The sequence below is a fragment of the Pipra filicauda genome, unplaced genomic scaffold (assembly GCF_003945595.2).
Source record: "Pipra filicauda isolate LSUMZ 115617 unplaced genomic scaffold, ASM394559v2 scaffold79_size2787110_pilon, whole genome shotgun sequence".
In the NCBI taxonomy this organism is placed as follows: domain Eukaryota; kingdom Metazoa; phylum Chordata; class Aves; order Passeriformes; family Pipridae; genus Pipra; species Pipra filicauda.
In genome coordinates this window covers 416,820-440,525 of record NW_024104975.1, presented here as the reverse complement: position 1 = coordinate 440,525, position 23,706 = coordinate 416,820, and positions in this window count along the sequence as shown.

Genomic DNA, 23,706 nt, shown 5'->3' with positions numbered 1-23,706 from the left:
TCCTCCCTGCTGCCATTAGTGAAAAGGTTCATTTTACTCCTTTTGTGATCTGAATGAAGTTCATTACATTTTAAATCTTTTTTTTCTAGCAGAAAGTTGTAGTCCTCTATTTTGGAACTATAGCTGAGTCAAAAAGAGAGAGTTTAAAATGGTGACAAATGACGCTACAAGCAACTGTTACTCACTTTGTCAACCTGGCTGAGTAAAAACTTCTGTGGACTAACTGACTCGGAGGATACATTTTGTTGACAGAATTCCAATGCAAAGATACCAACAGAAGGGAAAAACACTCCAAATCATTGGTAGTTAAGCAACTCTCTCAGGAATTTCTGTTAGAAACTGGAGCTGACTTCTAATATGTCACATCCTGACTAACTCAAGAGTTAAATCTTAAATATTTCAGAGTTCTCTCAGCTCTTTTGTATTCTCCAGTGCCATAAACCCATCATTTTAAATCAATGTGCTTAGTCGTAGGATAAAGTCTGCTCACTGTAAATTTAGAGGGCAAGTTCTGAAACAAAGGCTAATTTTCCAGGCTTCTGAAGGAGGCAGCCTGCTGGGTCATGGGGTCTCACTGCTGAGAACTGCAACAGATGCGAAGAGAATAATGATGGATGCAGATCTTTCCCAAGCAAAGCATAGCTCAAGTAGCTCAACCATTAAATAGTTAGTCAGACTTAACTCTGTTTTCTGTACGTTACTCAGCAAACGTTGCTGAGTTGCAAGTGTTGACATCCCATATGTAGTCAGTGGTTCATTGACAGGTTTTTTACTTTCTGTTTTCGTAACATAATTAATAAAATTTTCTTCATCTAGCAGTATAACTGTACTGAGCCCACTTGGACTTTGTCAATCTAATGTCACAGCGGTTGACAAAGGAATTTTTCCTCATATGAGGGAAATAGCTCTGCTTAGTTAGGGGAGAAAATGATTGATAGAGTAGTTACAGGAGAAGAACTGATTAAATAAAATTCTGATAATTTTGTTTCCATGCAAAGATGTTAATATTGTGTCTTACTTTTCTGTTTAGTCTCTCATAAAGGTGACATTTCTTTATAAATTTATTTCTAGGTCTACACCAGATTTTGCTAATGAAAAGGGTAGACAGGTGACTTCCTCCTGTCTTGAGGAAAATTGGCCTTCCATACCTGTAACTAATGCATTCCTTGGATGTCATCATAGATTTGTCTTTTGAAATTTAAAAATTCCAGGAATTTTGAGAAATGCTAAAGTAATGTCTCTGAACCAAGAAGTATTGCTCTGTAAGATGTGGAAACAGCAACATCTTCACAAAGCCTGAAGAGCTTTTTAGTTTTGTATATATTCTTTCAATTTTTTTATAGATTCATTAAAATCTTACACAGGAATAGAGTGAAAAGGAAAATATTAAATAATGCACTACTTTTCAAAGATACCTCTTCTCCTACGGTACTTGGATATTTGCAGGTCAGCTGATGAGGACAATTTAATTGCTCCATTCTTCTTTGAAATTATTAGAACAGGAGTAATAAAGGAAGCACTCTTGCAAATGCAGTTTGCATGGCATATTGCCTACTGTATATTTTAATTCTTGTTGTATGAAAAAGGACTGTCTACTGAGCATAGCTGATAGCTTGTATTATCAGCTAAATAATAAATTAATATAATAGTTTGAAATTTTAATTCAAGTTTGAACCCATAAAGGGTGCATAAATCTGTCTGTTATACAACAACAAAATCATCTAGATTCAAAGTTTAGCTATTTTACTTCCCAGAAGGTGTCATTATGACATCTTCCTTTGGTATTATAAAAATGTACATTTTATATATTTCAACCTTTTAAAGGGTATTTCCCAATTTACTCACAACACAAAATTTAACCATCTTCTATTGAGATGCTCATAAACATATTTCAGTTTTATGTAGTGTAGTTTGAACTAGAAAGAACTGAGAGAAATGATCAGTGAGCTCCAATGACTATTTGTGGCTGTAATAAAGCCACTTTAATACTGCACACTTGCATGATGCATCACATAATACAAATGTGATCACCTAACAGTGTATGAACACACCAGGAAGATTAACACTTCTGAGAAGGGAAGTGAAAATTATTACATTCAAGAAACACTGTTCATGCAGGGAGTGTTCTTGTGCGAACAGATTAAAGCCAAGGCATCCTCAAAGGGAAATAACTTTGAACATGAGGAAACATTGTGCACTGCTTGACATTAAAAGAACTTCTTCTTTAGAACAGAGCTCACAGTTCCTCTCCATATGAAAGGACTAAAGCGATGGTCTTTCTTGCTTCAAATGAAGGTACTTAGTTCTTTTGCCGTTTTTGTTCATAGGAAATTGTGAGTGACATGAGTGCAAAGGATTTGTCTTCTCTGGCTACACAGAGGTGATGCAACTAAATTGTCTTTTTTGTCCTTGATGAATGAAGTTGAAAGTTATTTATTTTCTCTTTTTACTGTGAGTATTGTCCAACCAATTTTCTCCAAGACTATAGGGCTTCTAGTAGGTGGAGATCTTTGTTTAGAGAAAACACTGCTTTGACACTTTGATTTATGTCACTATATAATGTAAAATCTAGCTGGGAGGTCAAACAATAGTATTGGGAGTTAGATTTTTAAGCAGAAAGTCTGCCCCCATCTTCCTCCTAAAAAGGGCTTGTCTAAGTGAAAGACAAGTAACGGCCATGCAGAAGAAACTATCTGAACACAAGATAACACAAAGGAAGACTGGCTATTTTTTAAATAAAGCTCCAGCTTAAACCAATTTCTTTTTATGTTTGTATCCACTCTTTTGCTGTATTTTATTTGTGAAATTAACATTCCTTGACTGCGACGTTATTTCCTTTCTGAGAAAGTTGGTCTTTGTGGAATTTTTGCATGGAATTCCATTTCTTATATAATCACCTTCCATGGCACGGCTTGGATCATGTGTTGGACTGATGTGAAGTTAAAAATTAATTCGTGGGTAATACGCATCCTGAAACAATTTTAATAAAAGCTTTCCTGTGAAGCTTTCAATGGTTGTTTATGTGGAAGGAAACACTCTATTTGATTTCTGATATTATTTTCCTATATTAGGAGCATTAGCCACTTAATAAACTTAATAAAACTTAATCACTTTAGCCACAATGAAATAAAAAACATATTTTATAATTATGTATACTACAGTTTGCATTTATAATTAATCTTGTGCATCACCCCTGCAGAGATTCTTGTCCAAGCATGTGAACCTTATCATTTCAACAGCCCTATAGCATCAGAGCTTTAATGTACATAATACACTGCAGTGCTTCTGTGAGATATTGTGTTAATGTATTTTTACCAAAAGTTTTCTGGGTTTTTCATGCAAATGTAACTATTTTCACAACATTTTCCTCAGGAAAAAACTGTTGAATAGAAATTCTGGTCAAAGAGGAACCTATACAGATGTTCCTCTGCACTGTCCTCTTCAAAAACAAATACAGATACATTCACAAATATATCTGCAAAGGCACCTATATCTCTCTTCTGCAAAATTCTGTCTACTAGCTCAGATAGTTCCTTTTTCTTATGGGCAATTATTTAATGCTTAAATTCATACTCCAGTAGTACATGTGCTACATGAATATTCTGAATTGTCTTATTTTTCACAAGCTATTATTTTTTTCTTCTTCCTCCTCTTTGCTTCCACCACCATAAAAATCCCACACTAAGAAAAAACATACCCTGAAGATCTTTGAAAAACACGATGTATTTGGATGTACAGATGAAAAACAGTTTGCAAACTTCATTATTGTTGAAGAATAAAGAATTTTGTGGATTGCTCCTGTTGTTCTCCTTTCTCCTCAGCATACAATCCAGCTGAGGTCTATGTGTATATGTGACAAATTTCTTGGGGATATCAAGGAAGAACAGCGCCCAGTTCAAACAATTTCAGTGGAATGGTGTGCTTAAAACATGGTTAGAGAAATTAGTCAACTTCATATGAAGTGAAAGTCTCCATCCTCCTTTTTGCCTTAGCATTATGAATGAATGAAATAAACCAACTTTTAGAACTGAAGAACAAAAATAATTTCTGTGTTTCAAAGCTGATGGTCATTTTATGAAGCTGGAATGAATTGAACATCACAATTCATTATTCTGACATAATTCATATTATTGCTTACAATACCCAATGCTTCATTTAGATCTCTACAATTTCTATAGATGTGAAGCTTCCTCTTTTGTTGGTTGGTTTTGGTTTTGTAGGGGTTTTCTTTGGGGGGTTAGGGTGGGGTAGCGGGGGGGGAAAAGTTGAGGTTTTATTGTTTTTTTGAGGAAACCCTTTTCTTCGAGAAAAGTATTTTTCCTGATAGTATTAGTAATCTTCTAATAGTCAGCATTCTGGTGGTTAAAGCATGTCCTCAAGCTATAGGAAACCTCAGTAAGCTAGTTAGATTACTGTGATTCCAGATTACTGGAATCACATCGTCCCAGAACCACGAAGAGTGTCCTGACTACTACTACGGGGTTGCTTTGTGCCAACATGATCTAGTCAGAAAATGTGGTTGTTGTGAAATAAAATTCCTGGTTTATGAGAAGTACCATGGATGCAATCCTCTTTCCCAGATCACATAATTAAATGGAGATTTTATTTGTCAGTTCAAATGTTCATTAACTGGGCGTTTTATGCACACTCTTTTCCTTAGAAGGGGAAAAGTCAGTCATCTGCTTTGTGTGGATGGACTTCATAGCAACTGAGAAATAGAGTAAAGAGATTCTGACAAATTTAGAATGGAGGTAATCATGTTTTATTACTCTGAACACAGGGAAATGAATGTGGTTGGTAAGGGTAGACAGGAGCTCAATTTCCAAATGCTCTCTTTTCTGAGTTTTATGCTTCGTCCTTAGAAAAAGTATTGAGTGGTCTCTGGTATTTTATAAAATTAAAGCTATTTACTGTTAGGTCCTGAAATTTCATTTTAATCCACTTACTTCAAGTAAAAAATAAAAGAGCTATGTAGCTTTGCATGTTATATTAACTTCTTTAACCTGGAAAAATATCTTCATTAAAATAAATCCTCCTCTTATTTTTCATTTTCTATATTATCTCTCAGTGATTGACCCTCTTGGTGGAGTTTAATGAAGTGAAGGTTGCTGTTTTCTTCTTTTTCGTAGAATTAATTGCTTTATCAAAGCTCTAAGAGATTTGACCTGTTTTTTGCCCTCTTTTAAGTGAATTTAACACATCATGGTCATTCCAACAATGAAAAAATAAAGTTCTTTTAGATTCTTTCAAGTACCTTACAAACTAACTAACTAATCAATTCTCATATTTAAGAAGGTACAAAATCACATATCATAGATTTATATTATGATTTTTTTCTACTTGTTGAATTTCTTTCAAGGATTGTAAGGAGCTATATTTTCAGAATCCTGTAGGAGGAATTTTGATTGGATGTTTTCAATTAAGATAAGTAATAATCTAAATATGTAAATAAATGTAGTAAAATGAAATTTGAAGATAAAGAGACAGACTAAACTATATTTATGGTAACATGATTCATGCCATTGACATTTTTAGAGAGAAAATAGTAAAATTACTGTTATATTTTATAATATTTATTAACATATCTGTATGGATTATTTAAAATATATAGTATTTTATTGCCATTTTTAATGTTTAGATTTTTTTTTAAAATTTCCTTTTTTCAATACTTTTTGGGTTGGCACATGTGATATCATCATACTAAAAGAGTTAAGTGTTTTTCCATATCCACCTAAAACAAATTTGACATGTCAACTATTTGAAACAGTACCAAAAACTGCACTTTGAGATGACAGCTGACATAGAGCTTTCCATTGAGCTGTGCGTGAAAAAATTACAAGAGTCATAGAATCATAGAATGGTTTTGGTTGAAAGGGACCTTAAAGATCATCTTACTCCAAACCTCCCTTTTCTCATCTTTAGTATAACCTTTTTTTTCTGTTTAAATGAAGAATAGACAAATATATATGGATTTATCTAGTTCTTTGTCCATTACTTGACCATGACCAGACTCTCACTTCCTTCATCATTACTAGATTTTTTTCTTCTCTCTTGTTTTGGTGACAAAAAGTAGATATTGTTATATGGGATAACAGTAGGTCATTATAAATTTATTAATATTAATAAACTGCAAATAGAAACAGGAATCTATTTTACTGAACTTAATCCTCATAAATTCCTAGGTTCTTTATTTCAAAACAAGGAAATCCAGAAAGTCTGTCCAAGCTTTGGCTAAACTCGTTTCTCTGAAATGCATGGGGGTTTTCGTTTTTTGTTTGTTTGTTTTATTTTTTTTTCCTATGTAATTTTTCAGGGTTGTTCAATGACTTTCTGATGCTAAAAATAATTAATTTTTGAAAACTGTCATGCAACCTACTGAAGATGCTGTCTACCTTCTCTGATGGGTTAAGAAATGAAAACGAAATTCCAAAAGAAGGTTCTTATACTTCTTTCATCCTTAATTTTTATTCTGTTTTCATGTTCTTTTAAAGACTTTAATAATTTCATTATTATATCCAAGTTATTCATGACAGTCCATAAAAAATAGCCAGTTTGTCAAACTCTGGAACTCTGATCCACAGAGAAGTATTATTCTTCCCACTTTTTTACTGGATTAGGCAGTGGAATGATATGATAAGGACAGGAAAGCCATGATCCTGCTCAAAGTCTCCCCCCATTATAAATTAAAACCCGTTTCATCTACAGGCTCTCAACAACTATATTAGGTGTTATAAAGGGAAGATGACATTTTAAGAATCCTGTTTTGCTTATTTCTCTTCTGTTCTGTCAGCTAAATAAACTAAAACTAGTGCAAGCCTTTAATCGTAATCAGATTGTGAATGTCAAATGATCTGCTTAAAAAAAATTAAAAGCAATTCAAATTGAAAAATTATTAAGAATTAGATAAAACTTACATATTTTAATCTGTATTTGACCTTTTTCATTATTTTGGATTTTTCTTCTGAAACAGATAAGGCAGATATAGGATATTTCTAAACTCATGTTTTTAGTATTAAGACTGTCACATAAAAGTCAATTGGTGTAATTTTATATTTTGTGCTTTACAGCTAATCGACAGAGCTTTAACAATTTTCCACTACATCTCTTACTTCAATCTCTAACTGCGAGCAAATTTAGTCCCGATTTCTCAGGCTTTTCTTCATTTGCACAATTAATTCCTGGTTATCTAGTGCTACTCTGTTGTTTGTTCTTTAAAAATGCTCTTTAGCTCCTTAGGCTTGATGAAACTAGTCTCTGATCTCCACAGACTTGTTTCTTTGCAGTGTTGAGCACTTCAGCTCCACTAGAGACTGCAACTAAGAATAGATACCAGCTTGCAGAGACATAATAGGTCGCGACCTATGTTGCACATTATTTTTTCTATAGGAATTTTACTCCCAAGAAGATCTAGTTCTAGGAATTCTGTGCTGTGTGAAAACTTAAGTGAAACTTAGCAAAGATTCATACTATATAAAAGAAGAATTGAAAAAGAAATTGCCTTTGTTTAAAACATAATTTGTTGTATTAAAAAACATATTGTATTTAGAGGACAAAAGAAGAAAGATGTAGTGTTGCAATTGGTAATAGCATTTTTAATCCTTAGCGTGAAATACGATTATTTTTCAGTGTGAATTTCTATGGTTTTATTTTCCAGCTATGGGGAAATATCTTCAACACTTTCTTTACATTAATGTAAATTCACTGTCTGATAACTAATAACTCAGTTCTTTTGCAGCATTTCATTGCAAGAAATTTTCTCTAAAATTTGAATAATTTTTTAATTTCTTCTTTTACCATCTGAAAGTTTTCATCATCTTTTAAAAATCTGAGAGTCACAATTAGACATTTCAGTCTGCCTTTCACAAAATTCTTTATACAGAATTAAATCAGTGACACTCAGAACCTCCCTGATTTACACATGGTTTGTATTAGCACCTTTTAGTTACTGTATTGTCTGGGAATTATAGCTTTCTTGCCAAATATAGCACAAAATCTATTCAAGGTGACTTCCTCCCTCGATAGAGACATCCATAAGAAATGGATTAACTGGTTTTTATCTTTTAGTTATGTCATCATGCTTCAGTTACGTTATAATACAGTTTATCTGACCTAGGTAACTGCATCATATTGACTATGTAGTATGACTTTCTGTCCTTATTTTTCACCTCAGACAGCCTGTATTTTTTCAGCTACATGTTCTAGTCCTAGTGTAGCATAACTTTTTTAATAAACATGCTGCACTAAATCGAGTTCCAAAATTCTAGTACAAGTATATTCATGGCTTAAACCTGTAACCCCAGCACAGCATGAAATCAGAACTGTTGAATATATTAATTTCTTAGAAAACCTGTGGTGATTATTGTGAACTATGCTACTATACTTCACTACATTGCATTTTTTTTCAATTATTTTTCTTCAATTTTATTTCTAGCCAGTCCTGTGAGTTCTCAGTCTGTTCAGACTCTGCAAACAGGAGATTACATTTATTCTGAGATTTTGACTATGATAGGTTGTCTTCTTCAGGGTGATCCCAAGATCAGCTTGAGGCAATCACTGCATGATCTGGAAGGATTGCATGAAACAAATGGTAAATACAACAAGTTTGGATGGACTCTGCTGTGCATCAATAACCAATACAAGTTGCACAGGTTTGATGAGCCTGTGTGTCCCTGGTAGTTATTTGAACTTGCCTCAGTTAATAGAGGACAGGAAAACTATTAATCACCTTCATGTAGCTAAAAGTAGAAAAATATCTGTTGAATGTGTGTTTCTGTCCTGAAATATTCATACATAGCAATATTAGCATTTTAACTTCTGTCTGTAGTAAAGGTCTGCTCTATTTCTGAGTATCCTCTTGTTCTTTTCTTCTTTGCTGTCCTTTAAATGGCTATGAAGAGAGTTTTTTCTAATGGATACTAATACTTTCCCTTATTTTTTTTCTCTATAACCTTGATGAGCGTTGTTCATAATCTGCTCTGACTCTGATATTTTTCACGCCAAAGTAATAAATTTTTAATAACAGTATAAAAGTACTAAAACATTTGCAGACATCTGGGTTTTTTATTTTTAGTATAATTAGTTCTTTATTTATCATTGATTCCTGTTTCTAGCACACTGACTGATTTTTATTAATAATAAGATTCAAGATAAAATATATATATTTAATTATTTTTGATCTGAAAAAATATTAAGTAGCATTTATTTAGCAGTCACATAGGCATCCTGCTTACATTTTTCGTATTTCAAAAAACATCTTCTGTTTATTTTGTCTCCTGCATCTTAATGACCAAAATACAACTGTTAAAATTCTTATGATTGATCATTTTTCCACATATATCAGTACAAAGGAGGAGTAACTCAACTACATTACTAAAATTAACACAATAAAAAGTGAAAGAATTTGAATGAGGTTTTTTATACTAAGAAATAAAGGAGCTAAGATCTATGCATTAATATGAATATTCTGTATTGCATATCTGTTGTTTGATACAAATTAGGCTCTAATTTCTTCTGGGCAAAGACTTTGTTTATTCTTTAATAATTATGCATATTCTACTCCTTTCTACGCTTATAGATTTACAGTATTTTCTGTAGGCAGTTACAGGTGCCATATAATAAACAGGAAAAGGAAATACTCTTGTTAAAGAATAGTGACTTAATAACCTAAAGCTCTTTAAACTATGTGCATGTAAAACATTATAAGTAGTAAGTGAGCTATATCTATTTAGGAAAATAATTAGTTTTGACTAACAATTGCTACTAAGAGAAGTGTAAATGTACTTTTGCAGTAATATATTGTGAAATCAGTAAATAGGAGGATAAGCAGGTGCCATATGATCAGAATTTTTAAATATTTGGAAGAAAATAAAAACTAGATTCAGCAACAAAGGGGCTTTATCCAAGTTAGGTCGTATGTTTGTTTAGTATATAGATCCAGGAGAATGGGATCCTCCTGGCCCTGCAGTTGGATAAAGGCCAGAGACTTGCACAGCTGAAGCACATGCATACATTACTAGAAATTAAAGGACTGCTGATCAGCTGACCTGTGCTTGTTATCATTATCCAAGCGTGGGATTCTTTAAATGGTCTGTATTGGTGTAGAGCAGTTTGCCATAAGGGCCTGTGGTGGACCACCATCACAGAACTATTGCTCATGTTTTGTAGAAGTACCCAGTATAACAGACGCTGAATGTAGCTCAGCAAAGATCAAAAAAAAGTAACTTGTCTGGATCAGCTAATAAGATAGATTCCTGCTAAACAGAGAAAGGCTGAAGCATAATGACTCCAAAACAGATTTAAAAAATATTGCCCTCAAAATGTCTCTGAAGAATTCAGCCAAAATTGAAGTTACTTTAAAAAAAGCAAATAAGATAGAAGAGGGACAGGTTTCTGGAGCAATGATCAACAATATAAATGAAAGCCAATGTATTAAAATATATAGGATGATTTGTTTTCCATCTAAAATACATAGCATTGCAAAACAAATGATGATGTGTCAGACAGCATCCAATTAGAACCAATGGCTATGGTGGGAAAGAAATAGCTCGTTACCTTTTTTTTTTTTTAATAACATTTAGTGGTGCGGCAGATGACAATCAGCAAGGACATACTTGGAGGGAAATGTGTGTCTATATTCAGCTAAGAGCAGGGACTAGAGCTCCTCAAGGGGAAGGAACACCAAAGAGCATTCTGGAAGACATGAGACAGTCAGACCAGGTCTACAGAGTAGCTTGGCATGCACCTGTCTTCTTCTGCACCATGGCAGATATCTGCCTAACAGTGTTCCCCCCAGTTTCTGGAGAGTTTATAGCCAGAAATCTACACAGGCTGCCAGTCAAACCCCTTGTTTGCAAAGGGCTGTGTAAAAAGACTCTTCAAGAAATGTAGGTGTTATTAAATAGAACATTTCTTCTTGAGCTTACCTTCATATCTAATGAAACATCCTTACAGAAATCTATAAAGTTATTTAGAAAAAAACCCTTAAAATTATTGTAGGTAGTTTTTTGCATAAGTCAAAACAGGTAAATAAAGATAAATAAAAAAGGTAAATAAAACATTGAGATTCATTAGAACTTGAAGGTAAACTATGCACTGCTATTATATAACTCCATAGCATCTATACTGAATATTATGTGCAGTTGTATTGAAAATATATATTTTAGAAGAACAAAACTGGAATAAGTGCGAAAAAGAGCATTAGGATGATTGAAATATAAGCAAAACTGGTAGGACTTTTCTGTCTCAAAGAGACGGTTGAGAAGTATATAGCAATGTCTTAAAGCCATGAATTGTCTGAAAAAAATAAAATTATTTTTCTGTAAAACAAAATCTCAAAACTGTCGTACAGGACATTTCAGAAAAAAAAATATTTTTTCATTGCCATATTTAACTTAGTGCAATTGTTTCTCCAGTGTCTTTCAACATATACCTATGTTCAGAAAGAGTTTGACTAAGCTTGCTCTTTGACTTCCATATTTTCTTAATCTTGTCTTCAGCTGTATCCCACTACTGCAATACTTTCTGTTGTAGGCAATTTTGTACTGCAGTTCCATACCTGACTCTTGTTCTACCTTTTTTTTTTTTTGGCCTTATAATTTGACATGCTTATATTTGAGTTTGATTTGTTTCAAACAGTTATTTCTATCACTTCCATACTTATGCTATTTCCTTTAGTACAACTGTTTCTAATCCACAGTAGTAATGTCAGTTTAATGAATTTTGACTTAGCAGCAAAGTGTAAGGTTTGTGACCCATACAAAATGCATAATTTTAACGGTATCTATGTTTGTGGTGAAAAACCATCTTTTAACTCCCTTCTTGACAGTGCTGTTAGTTCTCATCTATCTCCTAGACAGATAAAACTCTGATTGCTTCTGTACTGCTACATTTCAACATTTTATGTTGTCTTTTTGCCAGTATATTAACTTCATTTTATCACGTATTTGTCACTGCAAGTTAACCAAAAATTTTCTAGAAGAACTGTCATTGTAATTAAGTTGTCAGCGTGTTGTTTTTATAAACTAGGTAATTAAGTTCTTCCATTCTATTACATAGTTAATGAGCATTCAAATTTAGGCAAATAGTTGAAAGATGGCAATTCCTTAATCCATTTTCTTGTGTTTTGAGCTAATGTTTTGTTTTCCATGTATTCATACAATACAGCATAACATTTCTGCAGATATAAGTGAGTTGCATGCATTTATTGCTTTGTATAAAATTCCACATTGTGGTTTTGCTCCATACTATTGCAAAAAAAAGAAAAAAAGTGTCATTTAGATTTTTGTTGCTGTCTTCATTCTTGTCATGTTTTAACCCCTGCCAGCAGTCAATCATCACTCAGCTGCTAATTTACTCCCCCGCCAGTGGAATTAGGGAGAAAATCAGAAGGTAAAAACCAGGAAACTCGTGGGTTCAGATAAAGACCGTTAATAGGGAAAGCAAAAGCTGCACATGGGAAGGCAGATGTTCAGCCATCTCCAGGAGAGCAGGGCCCCATCATGTGTAGCAGTTACTTGCAAAGACAAACACCATCACTCCAAATTTCCCACCCTTCCTCCTTCTTTGCCCCACTTTATATACTGAGCATGATATCATACAGTACAGAATAACCCTTTGGTCACTTTGGATCACCTGTCCTGGCTGTGTCTCCTCCCATCGTCCCATGCACTCCCAGCCTCTTTGCCAGCAAGGCAATGTGAAAAGCAGAAAAGGCCTTGGTTCTGTGTAAGTGCTGCTCAGCAATAACAAAAACATCTCTGTATTATCAAAACTATGTTCAGCACAAATCCAAAACACAGCCCCATACTAGCCACTGTGATGAAAATTACCTCAGCACAATTCTCTGAGCTGGGTATTTATGGTCAAAAAAGGGAATTTTGCAGTTAATATAAGGGAATAGTCCTTTTATTGTCCTGGGAGAAATAAAATATTTACAGCAGGAGTAGACAAACACAGGACTTATAAAGGCCCCTGATCCACATGGCTTCATTAAAATGAAGCAGAGAAGGAAGGAGTACTTGAAAGGAATGTTTCAGGGTCATTTTTAATTTACATGTTATGCTTAGCTGCGTTTAATGTGATCTCAGGCAATCAACCAGTGTGGTACAAAGGAATAAGTGGCAGACTTTAAGCAGTGTAAATATTCACATAAGTAGTTGCTATGACCAGGTTCTGGGGTCACAGTTTTGGGATGTAAGTGGTTACAGTCTTGCGCATCTAGCAATCTCTACTTGCTGAAATCTCCCACTTGAATTTGGAGTTGCCTCAGACTCTTTAACTCTTGGATCTGTAAAATACAAAGATTTAAAGGAGTTATTCTTGCATACTAAAATATAGTTATATTCTTCTGCATAAAGAAGTGATTGTGGAAAAATCACCACACCCATATATGACAAAAATCAAGAAACTGTATTTCTACAATTCAATAAATTGAATCATAGAATAGTTTGACTTGAAAGGTCATGTAGCCCAAGCCCCTTACGATGAGCAGGGACATCTTCAACTAGATCGGAGTTGCTCAGAGCCCTGTTCAGCCTGACCCTGAATGTTTCCAGGGATAGTGTACCCACCACTCTCTGGGCAATCTGTGCCAATGTTTTACCATCCTCATTGTAAAAAGCTTCTTTTTTATATCCAAACTAAATCAAACCTCCTTCAGTTTAAAACCATTTATCCCTGTCCTATGGCAATAGGCCTTGCTAAAATGCCTGTCTCAATCTTTTTTATAGGACCTTTTCAAGTACTCAAAGGCCAAAATAAAGTCTCCCCGGGGTCTTCTTTTGTCCAGACTGAACAATCCCAACTTGATCAGACTTTCCTCATAGGAAATGGGCTCCATCCCTCTGATCATCTTCATGGTCTTTTTCTGGACTCACTCCAACAGGTCCATGTCCTCCCTGTGCTGAGGACTCCAGAGCTTGATGCAGGACTCCAGGTGGAGTCTCATCAGAGCAGAGGGGACTTTCCCTTGGTGAAACTGTGCTGATTGTCCCAAATCACCTACCTGTCCTCCATGTGCCTTGGCATAGTTTCTAGGAGGATCTGTTCCATGATCTTCCCAGGTACAGAATTGAATTACAGCAGAACTGCATATACATGGTGTTCCTGCTCTCACCACTAAAATGAGAGAGATAAGAAGCTCATGAAGAAAGGAAGAAGCCTTTGGATGCAGGATATTTGAAATCAATTGATTAACTCTTTGATATAAGATAACTTAGACAAGCATACAAGCTATTAAGCTATAAAGTAGACTGGAGTACATCTTCTTTTTCTGCTTCCTTTCCACCCTTCATAGGCATTATTTCTGCATGCATTCCACGAGATACGACACCAAAGCAAGTAGTATTTTTAGGACAGGTTTATTGATCTACTGAAAAAAATAAGACAGGTTGTAGGAGAAAGTTAAATATTTTATCAGCATTTATACAAATCAACCATCATTTATACAAAATTATGAGTCACAGTTCAAAATATGCACTCTTACTTATTTTGAAATCCCTGAGCTGGAGAATGGAGAATTTTGGTTTATATAAAGAGTAACTTATTGACTTTGTCAGTCAGTTAAAAGCTTTATAAAAATCCATCTACAGACAAGACAGACAAAGACAGCAGAAAAGTAAAAACCAAACAGGAAAAGGAAATGTAATTGCAAGTTGAATTCCAAATTTAGTTTTTCTTTTTTTTACATCATTAAATAAGACCTTCCTTTCATAGTTGTTCTAAAAGAATTTGTATTTGTTTTACATAACTTCTTTTATATTTAGCTTCATTAAAATTACATTACTTGCAAAGAATAAGATTTATTTAAACTCATGCATTTCAAGACTTCACAAGAACAATTAGGAGAGTAAAAATTGTCTCTATTAGTGGGGATCTATTTAATAAAACATTCTTAAAACCATCTCTGTTGTCTATTTTAACACTCTGTCAATCAGTCCAGTTGGTTGTCTGCATATGCATTTCAAAAGCTTTGAATATGTAAAATTTATTGAAACTTCTGGATGAAATGTGTCGATAAATAGAAAATAGTGCAGTAGTATAAGTATTCCCTTTTTTAAAAAATGAAACTTTTTAACAAGTTTTAAAAAAAGTTAAGAAAAAAGAATTAACTTAATTTTCTCCTTTCATTGAAAGCTCACGCTCCTGTATACACCTAATGTTGCAACTTGTTCAAGACATTGTAGAAAGTAACAGCAAAGAGAATCTTGCTGACTTCTTAGTTGTATGACTTCATCAAATTTAGATTCTGAAGGTTTCTCTCTTAATAAATATGGATTCTAAATTGGAATCTACTTTGAAAATGCGGTCCAGAAATAGCACAGTTTGAAAAGTCATTAGACGTTCTCTTATTTCATGACATAAGGAAGATATAAATACTATTATAGTTGTGCTCTGGAATCCAATTGCACCAGTCTACATACTGATCTGCCCTCTTAGTTAAGTCTAATGTTGCCACCTCGTGATATAACAGAAAGCTATTCCTCAATTGAATCATCCTCTTCCATGCAATACAGATACAATTCTTCCAGGTCTAACTCCCATTCACTTTTCCTATATTTTTCCTTCTGCACTGTCAGCTACAAATAGACATTTCACTTACCTTCATCTCTGTACATAAAACTTCAAATGAGAAAATGCCAAACATTTTTAGCACTTTACTGTGCCACCCTGGCAGGAACTCAGAGGGGATTAATTACTGTTGAAAATTTTTGGTTTTATAGGTTACCAGAAGGTTATAGCAGCAGCCACTGACAATTTAAACTTGTACTAAAAGTTTCCTATGTCTATGCCACTGAGAGAAGCCATGCTTTAAGGGTTGCTTGTTATACCTATCACAATTAAAAATAATATCATGGATATAACATATAGATGGAAAGCAATCATTCAGCTTTGACTTTTACTAGGTTTTATGATCAGCACCAATATTCCAGATTTATCAGTCAGAGCCAGCTTTCAGTATCTTGGCCACTGAGACAAGAAAAGATAAAATGGACCAAACTGGACTTCAAGGGACTGTTAAAAGCCGTGTGCCAGGTGTTTTATGAATGCCTGTGCCATGTGTGCTGTCTTTGACTATAGATGACATCAGATGTAGACCTTGGGACAAGAAACAAATTCCAAAAACAGAACAACTTTTGCTCTGAGATCAAAGCAGCACACAGGATAGGTCCTGCACTGTTAGGAAGCAACAATGGCCAGCAGCATAAGCTGAATTGAATCTGTACTTAATACAGACCATAGATTCTGTGTCACTATCAAACACAGAAAAAGTAATCTGAGTATTTGTACTTGCCTCTCCTGGAGTGATGCCTTTCCAGGCATCCATACCCAACCACAGACATAGCTACTATTTAATTAGACCAACCACTGTAGCAGAAATTTCAAAACTGTCACACATACTGTGAATGAAACTCAATGGATCTTTTGGGGAAAAAAAATTACTTTGTTGGAGTTGTTGTTTGGAGTTTAATGGTAACCTTTCAGGCAGAAGACTTGTTTAGAAAGTATAAATGAGGCAATGCATAAGATGGCTTTACCAGTCGTGCTCTTTCCCCTCTTTCTTTTGCATTGTTCCATCTTTTCAAACCCTTGAAAATCTGTTCAAAATTTCAACTGCATTCTAGGAAAATTCCCTGTTCGATACAATGCTCTCTTTAGAAAAGATTTTGCATAAGAAAAAATACTTTTATTGAGTAATTGATCATCCAGAGACAACAGAGAAAGAAAGAAAACAAAATGAAACATGACATGATTGCTGAATGCTTCCCTGTGGGACAACATTACACAGCACATTTCACAACTTTCCTGTCTATCAAGATAGGCAGTCTTAAATCTGCTCAGGACAGGAGATGGACAATCTCATTGAGATCCAGGCAGATGAATTGAGTGTTGATAGGTACTCTGATCATAGTATATTCATTAGTCCATGGTATTTTCTATAACTAATTTTTGCCAAAATACTTAGCTTCTATTAGAGAGGTGGAACCCAAGACCACAATATGCAGTGGATTTTGCACTTCTGGACAATCTCTGAAAGAGATACAGTTGGGGAGGGTAAGCAAGTGTCAGGGGAGAGAAACAATGGCTCCTGCAAATGCGTGAGGAAAATATGTAGTTTTTCCACTACTGGGAATGGTTCTGAGACATTTGATGACATGATGCTGATAGATATTGTTTTACTGGCAATATCCTGTTGCTTTGAGAAGGAACAGGATATTACTCTTTTTAGAAGAGGGAGATGAGCTATCCATTTGAAGAGGACAGATGTGGGACTTAGGAAACCAGTGGCCATCAAATGACAAGGAAGCCTGTATTCTCCCTGAGAGCTGTTGGCCTCCTGGAAAGAGGGTGATGAGGGTATAATGCTTATCTAGCTCAATACAGTTCAAGCAACCATTATCAAGGTATGAAGTGTACTTCCTCACTCCTTAAGGAGTATAGTTGGCTGTACAAGAACAGCTACTGGGAAGAGCCATGTGAGGAAAGAGGTGGAAGATGGGACTCTGTTGTCCTTTGCTTTTAAGCTCTCTTTAAACTGGGACCCTCTCTCAAGCCTCACCTGAGCCACACTACAGCCGCATTAATATCATGTCCATGCCTTGGCTTCTACTTCTTTGATCCAGATGCTGACCCATGTATTTATAAAACAAGGATAGAGACACTGAGCTCTGGACCAATAATACTATATCAGCTATGTTGAGTGTACAAGACAGGTGCTGTGTATGACTCATGATCTGATGGTGGCAAGACAAAAAAGTGTTGTTCTTCTCCTAGAGTGCAATGTGTCTGTAATGCAAAAGACTTCCTGGGTTAAAGCTACAAATGTTGGTCAGGAGCCAGTTTCTTTCAGCACAGATTAGTGCAAGTGTCAATTATTTTATAGATGCAACTACAAAAAATTTAATCACACTAAAGTTACGATAGAATATTTATTTTCAGGGACACCTTTTCCTTTATTCATAGAAATAATATTCCACCAAATTATTCAGAAAATAAATATTTCTTAGTAATTTTATTCCATCAAAGGCTTCAAAGTGGAAGAAGGAATGACATGCATTAACAACCTTAATTTCTTGACTAATTTTTTTTATCACCTGATTCTCAGTAATGGAAGATCCTAATTACAACCTCCCTTCTCCTGCTTTTTCCCCCACTCCATCATTTCACACTCCCTTTCTAAAGAAGAAAAAAAAGAAAAGAGGTATATCAGTCTTCCAAGACTGGGAAACCACATAGGCAAATCCAAAACCTGAAATTAACACATGTATTTTTGGGTATTATGCCAGGACTCTGAACCATGTAAGCTTTCTTACTCTTCAGTAATATTAAATTTTTAATCACAAAATGCATCTAACAGCTGTGCTATAAAAAATCGGGGTGGAGAGGAAGACTAGTAAGGGGGAGGGAATTCTTTACAAGAGCGCAAAAAGGTGAACTGCATAATCTGCTACGAGATGATATTAATCTGTGAGCTGAGATTTGGCACCTCATTTTATAGAATAACCTCTGAGTCCAAATAACTATTCTTTTTAAGCATGGAAATTTTAGAATTGTCTAATATGAGGACTTACTGTGAGTTCTGTTTTTAATAACTTCAGAAGAAGAGTGCCATTCAGATTGCCTTTTAACATGTTCTTAAATTGCTATTTTATTACTCTTGCTGACATTCCAGAGGCATGAAATTACCAAATCACATTAAGAAGACGGTAGGTGGAGGGAAGAATCTAGTTAAATAACACCAGACAGGCCAAAAAAAAATGAGTCTTCATCTTTAACTTTTAAAAGTGTGCTTATTTAAAAGAGAAAATTCCTGTTAAAATTTTTGAACGCTGTAAATGCAAACAACTGCAGAACCTTTATGATACAAGGTAATTTGTCTATAGTGATTGACCTTGGTTTTAAGTTTTTGTTTGCTTCTTTTTTTGGTATATTTACATGCATAAATATCTCTCTCTATAGATGTGTCGTGGTTTGGGAATGGTGCTTCCCAGTTTAGCATTTCCATTGGAAAACCCTGGCACACATGCTGCTCTCTCACTCCTCTCCTCTGCCTATGGCAGGATGGAGAGAAAAAATGGAGTCACAAAAAGTAAAGATCACAGATTGAGATAAGAAAAAATTACTGGAAACAGCAATAGATTAACAACAACATTACTAATAGCAGAGTGTACCGGACAGGTGGACAGTTCACACGTGGTTTCTTGCTATGCAGAACCTGGTGCTACCCAACCACATGTCCTGCCATGGCCAGAGACAAAGGGTGCCCATCCTCCTCTGTCCCATCTGCATGGGATGAGGTACAGAATAACACCAGGGTCCTGGCTGTGCCCCTCCTGGCTGCTGTAAAAATTAACTCTGTCCTGGCCAGAACCAGGACATTATGCACATGTGAAAAATATGCAGGGAATACTGTACTCATACAGTGATTTTACTAATGTAAATATCATGTAAATGCTAATGACAGTGGTTCATTTGAACATGCTCAACATTGGTATAAATCTTTACCCTCTGAATTTCATGAGCATGTTCTAAATCAACGAAATGAGACCTTCTCTTATAGTTTACAGAAATTTCAGTTGCATAACAAAAGCAGAGATAGATACTGCAATATATTACCTGAAAATAAATCATTGATTCATGACAGCTCAAGTCTTTATTCTGTAAAATGACTCTCAAGTTTCTTGCTTTTAAGTAATTTCAAGAAAATCTATTACTGAGTGAAACCAGATAATGGGATAGAAAAAAATAATTTATAAAGCAAGTTGCAGAAAAGAATTACAAAATCATAAGACTATTTGGATCAGAAGGGGCTTTTAAAGATCATAAAGTCCAATTCCCCTGCCATGATCAGGGACAACTTTCAGGGCAGGGACAAATTCTCAACTTTGAGAACTTTGGGGTTCTCAAATCCCCATTCAACCTGCCCTTGAAGTCTTCTAATGACAGGATATTCGCAACTTCTCTGGATAACTTGTTTTAGATGAAATAATATTAAGATTTGTCTCCAAATATCAGTTTATTTTACAAGATATCAAATACAGTAATAGTTGAAAACATCCATGTGTCTTGAAGTGCAGCAAGTCACCAAGTATTTGCTTAAATCCATATATTTTAAAGACTCAGTAAGTAGTAAGTATCAGGCAAGTTCAAGGTGAGTCTTTAGTAGTATATGCTTGACAGTATGTTCTGATCAACTCCTGAATTTATGGGGCTCTTTTCAAGTTCTAGTTCTTCAATCAAAAATATATAACTCTCTCTTTTCAACCTCCATCAATGCAAATGTCCATCATCATAATTTGCTATAAGGGAGCTAAGTGGTTGGTTTTGAAACATAAGTTTTTGCATAGAAGAGTAAATAAAATAACTCACAGCTCATCTGCTGTTACTACTCTAAAAGAATTATACTACTAACCCCTTTTTAGCAGGCTTGTGTAACCACTCTCCCCAGATAAAATCAGTATCTCCTTTTAAAGGCACTTTCAGTATGCTTCAAGTTTCCACAATATCCCTGAGTTAATCAATAGAAACTGCCAGTATGATACTAAATCTGTAGTTACAATATAATGAATTTTGAATGAGAAATGATTTCTTTTAAGTGTTGCTGAGTGTTACATCCACACTGTGCAAGGGTATGTATAGTAAACACTCATCTCCAAGTTCTAGACCTTGACTTGTGTCCTCAGATCTACTGGGTTTTGTTAATGTAAATTTATTGCATATTAATTGCACATTCTGTTCAAGAGAAATTTACAGGCTGCAATTTTATTGAGCAAAGAGCAAGAAGGAGGGACTCATAAGATGCTGAAGAAAAGATAGAAAATGCATGAAATATGTAAGCTGATAACATAAGGCATAAAATTCATTTTTTTTCTCTTGTATTTCTTTACGCCTTTTTATGGTGGATTAAGTAAATTTTATATAGAAGGACATTAAAGATCATGCTGAATATCAAACAACCTTGTTTTTAGACAAGTGTCTTTATTTTCTTGGGGAAGGTAGGTGTTTGCAAAGATAATATTTTATCTAGTGATAGAATAAGCCATCAAAGACAAAAAAAAAAGATGGAAGGGTCCATCCTGTGCTGGGTGTTGTCTTTGAAGTTAATAGGACCACAGAAGACTTCTTTACAGATTACATTTACATTGCTAACAAGGACAGCCTCTGACAATTGACTACTTTATTAAACTGCATATTGAGTTTAAAAATTTGTTTATAGAACTCAAAAACAGCACAAGCTTATTCATCAAGGTTTCTTTAGCTTTGTGTGACCATAAGGATAGCATACCATGCAGTTTATGTACATCAAACTTTCCCATTTCTCAGAGTCTCCATATCCAAAAAAATGCTATTTATTCAGCTCACACTACTCTGTGTACAACTTCCAATTTTCAAGCTAAGTTACACCTGGATATGAAACACAATTACACTTTAAGTGAAACTTTATAAATGTAGAATAAGTTATTTGCAAGGAATAGCTGTTCACATGCAAACCTCCATTTTTCAGTCCTGATTCAGGTTAAATAGTACTGGAACATAGACAGCCATGTCTCCTCAATATAGACTGCTAAGACACCAAAGGAAATCTAAACTTTCTACTAACACCTTTCCAATTACATATTTGTTCAAGAAAATATTTTAATGATAGAATAATATTTCTAAAACAACAACAAAAAAAAGATATATTTTTAAGCCTCATCATGGCTGGACCATTTGCAATAAATTCAGAGTTGATCAAGAACCCTGGAGACAAAAGATACAATCCAGTAAAACTGAGAATGTCTACAATCAAAGATATTATGAATTTTTAATTAAATGCAGGTGCTACCTTTTCTTTCACCAATAATGACATTGTGCAAACCTTCCTTTAGAGACTTGTCCTGATGGGAAACATACTCAAAGACTCATCAGCTAAATGCTAAAGATTCTGTTACTTGTTACATGGTATTTTTGGTGATGATGATGCCATGTTTCAGTGCTAAAGAGCTGGAAATTATCTGCATTCAGAAATTCATGCTTAAAGCAGTCACACCTTGAAGTTCAACTCTTCAGACAAAAGTGCCAGAGGGTTAGACACTGTTCTGAGACAGACTAAATTCCAATCCCCAGTAGCCCACATGTGTGGAAGGGAAATATTCACTCTCTTTTTACATGTTTGGAAGTGAAGAGGCAGAGCTAAGAATATCTCTTTGCTTTTAGTTTAATGGTACATTTATCCAACAGCGTCTTGTATGTGATGCATCTTAATATACTTGGGAGAGAAAAAAAAGCAAAAATTGCTTAAGAGCTGGAAAGATATATCAGTGGGAGGAGAGCTTAGTTAAGAAGCAGCTATTTGACTATTCAGGAGCAATTTGATTTCATAGCTTTTCCCTGGAGCTGTAGCAGATGACAGCCTCATCAGTGGTAGGTGTGTGTTCTGGTTTCCAGGTGAGGGATGCAGTGAGAGCACTTCATAGGATAAGAAGAATGAATGACAGATCAAATGTTTTTTTTGCAAAGACTCTGGGATGGGGGAGGGAGAGGAGGAATCCAAGCTCTACGTCTCACAGGAGTAGGGACTCACAGAAGCTACAGTCAACATAGATGGATTTCCTCAATGGTGTTCTGACCACCAGGTGACTCTTTCTACACCTGCAGATTTGGGAAAATTGTAGACTTTTGGCAACAACAGTGAAAAAGCAAGTTCTGGCAGGGCAGGCCTCTGGAAGAGCCACACCTGTCTGATGAATCAATTCCAGTGCCACAGGAGAAGTCACGAGCACTAATAGTCAAGAACTATCTTCTATTAAGGGACCTAGGGACAGTCATCTGCTAATGAAAGCTGCCATCCTAAAAGGCTTGCTGCTCGCCTCCCACACTGGGAGGCTTAATCTTCTACTGAGCACGAAGTTCTAAAGACAATCAAGTGGAGAATCATTAAAATGTTTATGAGCTAGAGTTACTGGGTTTATTTACGCAGGAAAAACAGACAACACTACAGAAAGGTTGCAGAGGAGAAGGAAAAGAAGGGTAAACCTTTTCCTAGGAAATGACAGGACAAGAGGTGCATAATGAAAGGACATGAGAAAACTGTCACCAGCTATAGTAATGGAAAGTTACATGTAGCTAAATTTGGTGGACATCTGGAGGCAGAAGATTTATCCTTCCCAGACAGCTTAAGCCAGCTTTTGTGGACTGTAAGATCCAGGGGTTATTTCCATAATGTCTTTGTTCCTCTGATCCTGACTGAGTGTCTCTGTTTAGCCTTGAGTCAGATAACCTCCAGTTGAACATAAGAATAAAAATCTTCACCATTAGAGTGGTTAAACACTGGAAAGTGTAGTCCAGAGAAATAATGAAATTGTTCTCCTTGGAGACTTTAAAAATTTGGCTGGAAAATAATCTAAGTTGGTCTACATTTGAAGTTAGCACTGCTTTGAGCAGGAGGTAGGGCTCTTGACCTCCAAAGGCTTTTTCCGAACTCATTTTTCTGTCTCTGCAAAAAGTGGCTGTTTGCATCAGTGACTGTGTGCTGAAAAGGAAGCACTCGAATTATACCGTATCTTTTCAGCACTACTGAATCACTCCTAGAATATAATAAACTGCAGTTAAGTGTAAACCTGTAGTGCCTGAACTCTTTATTACCTGATTTCATAGTACTACAGTCACTCCTTAAAAAGTGGACTCATCAGTCAAATAATAATGTTTACCAGTGCATAGCATTCTGCT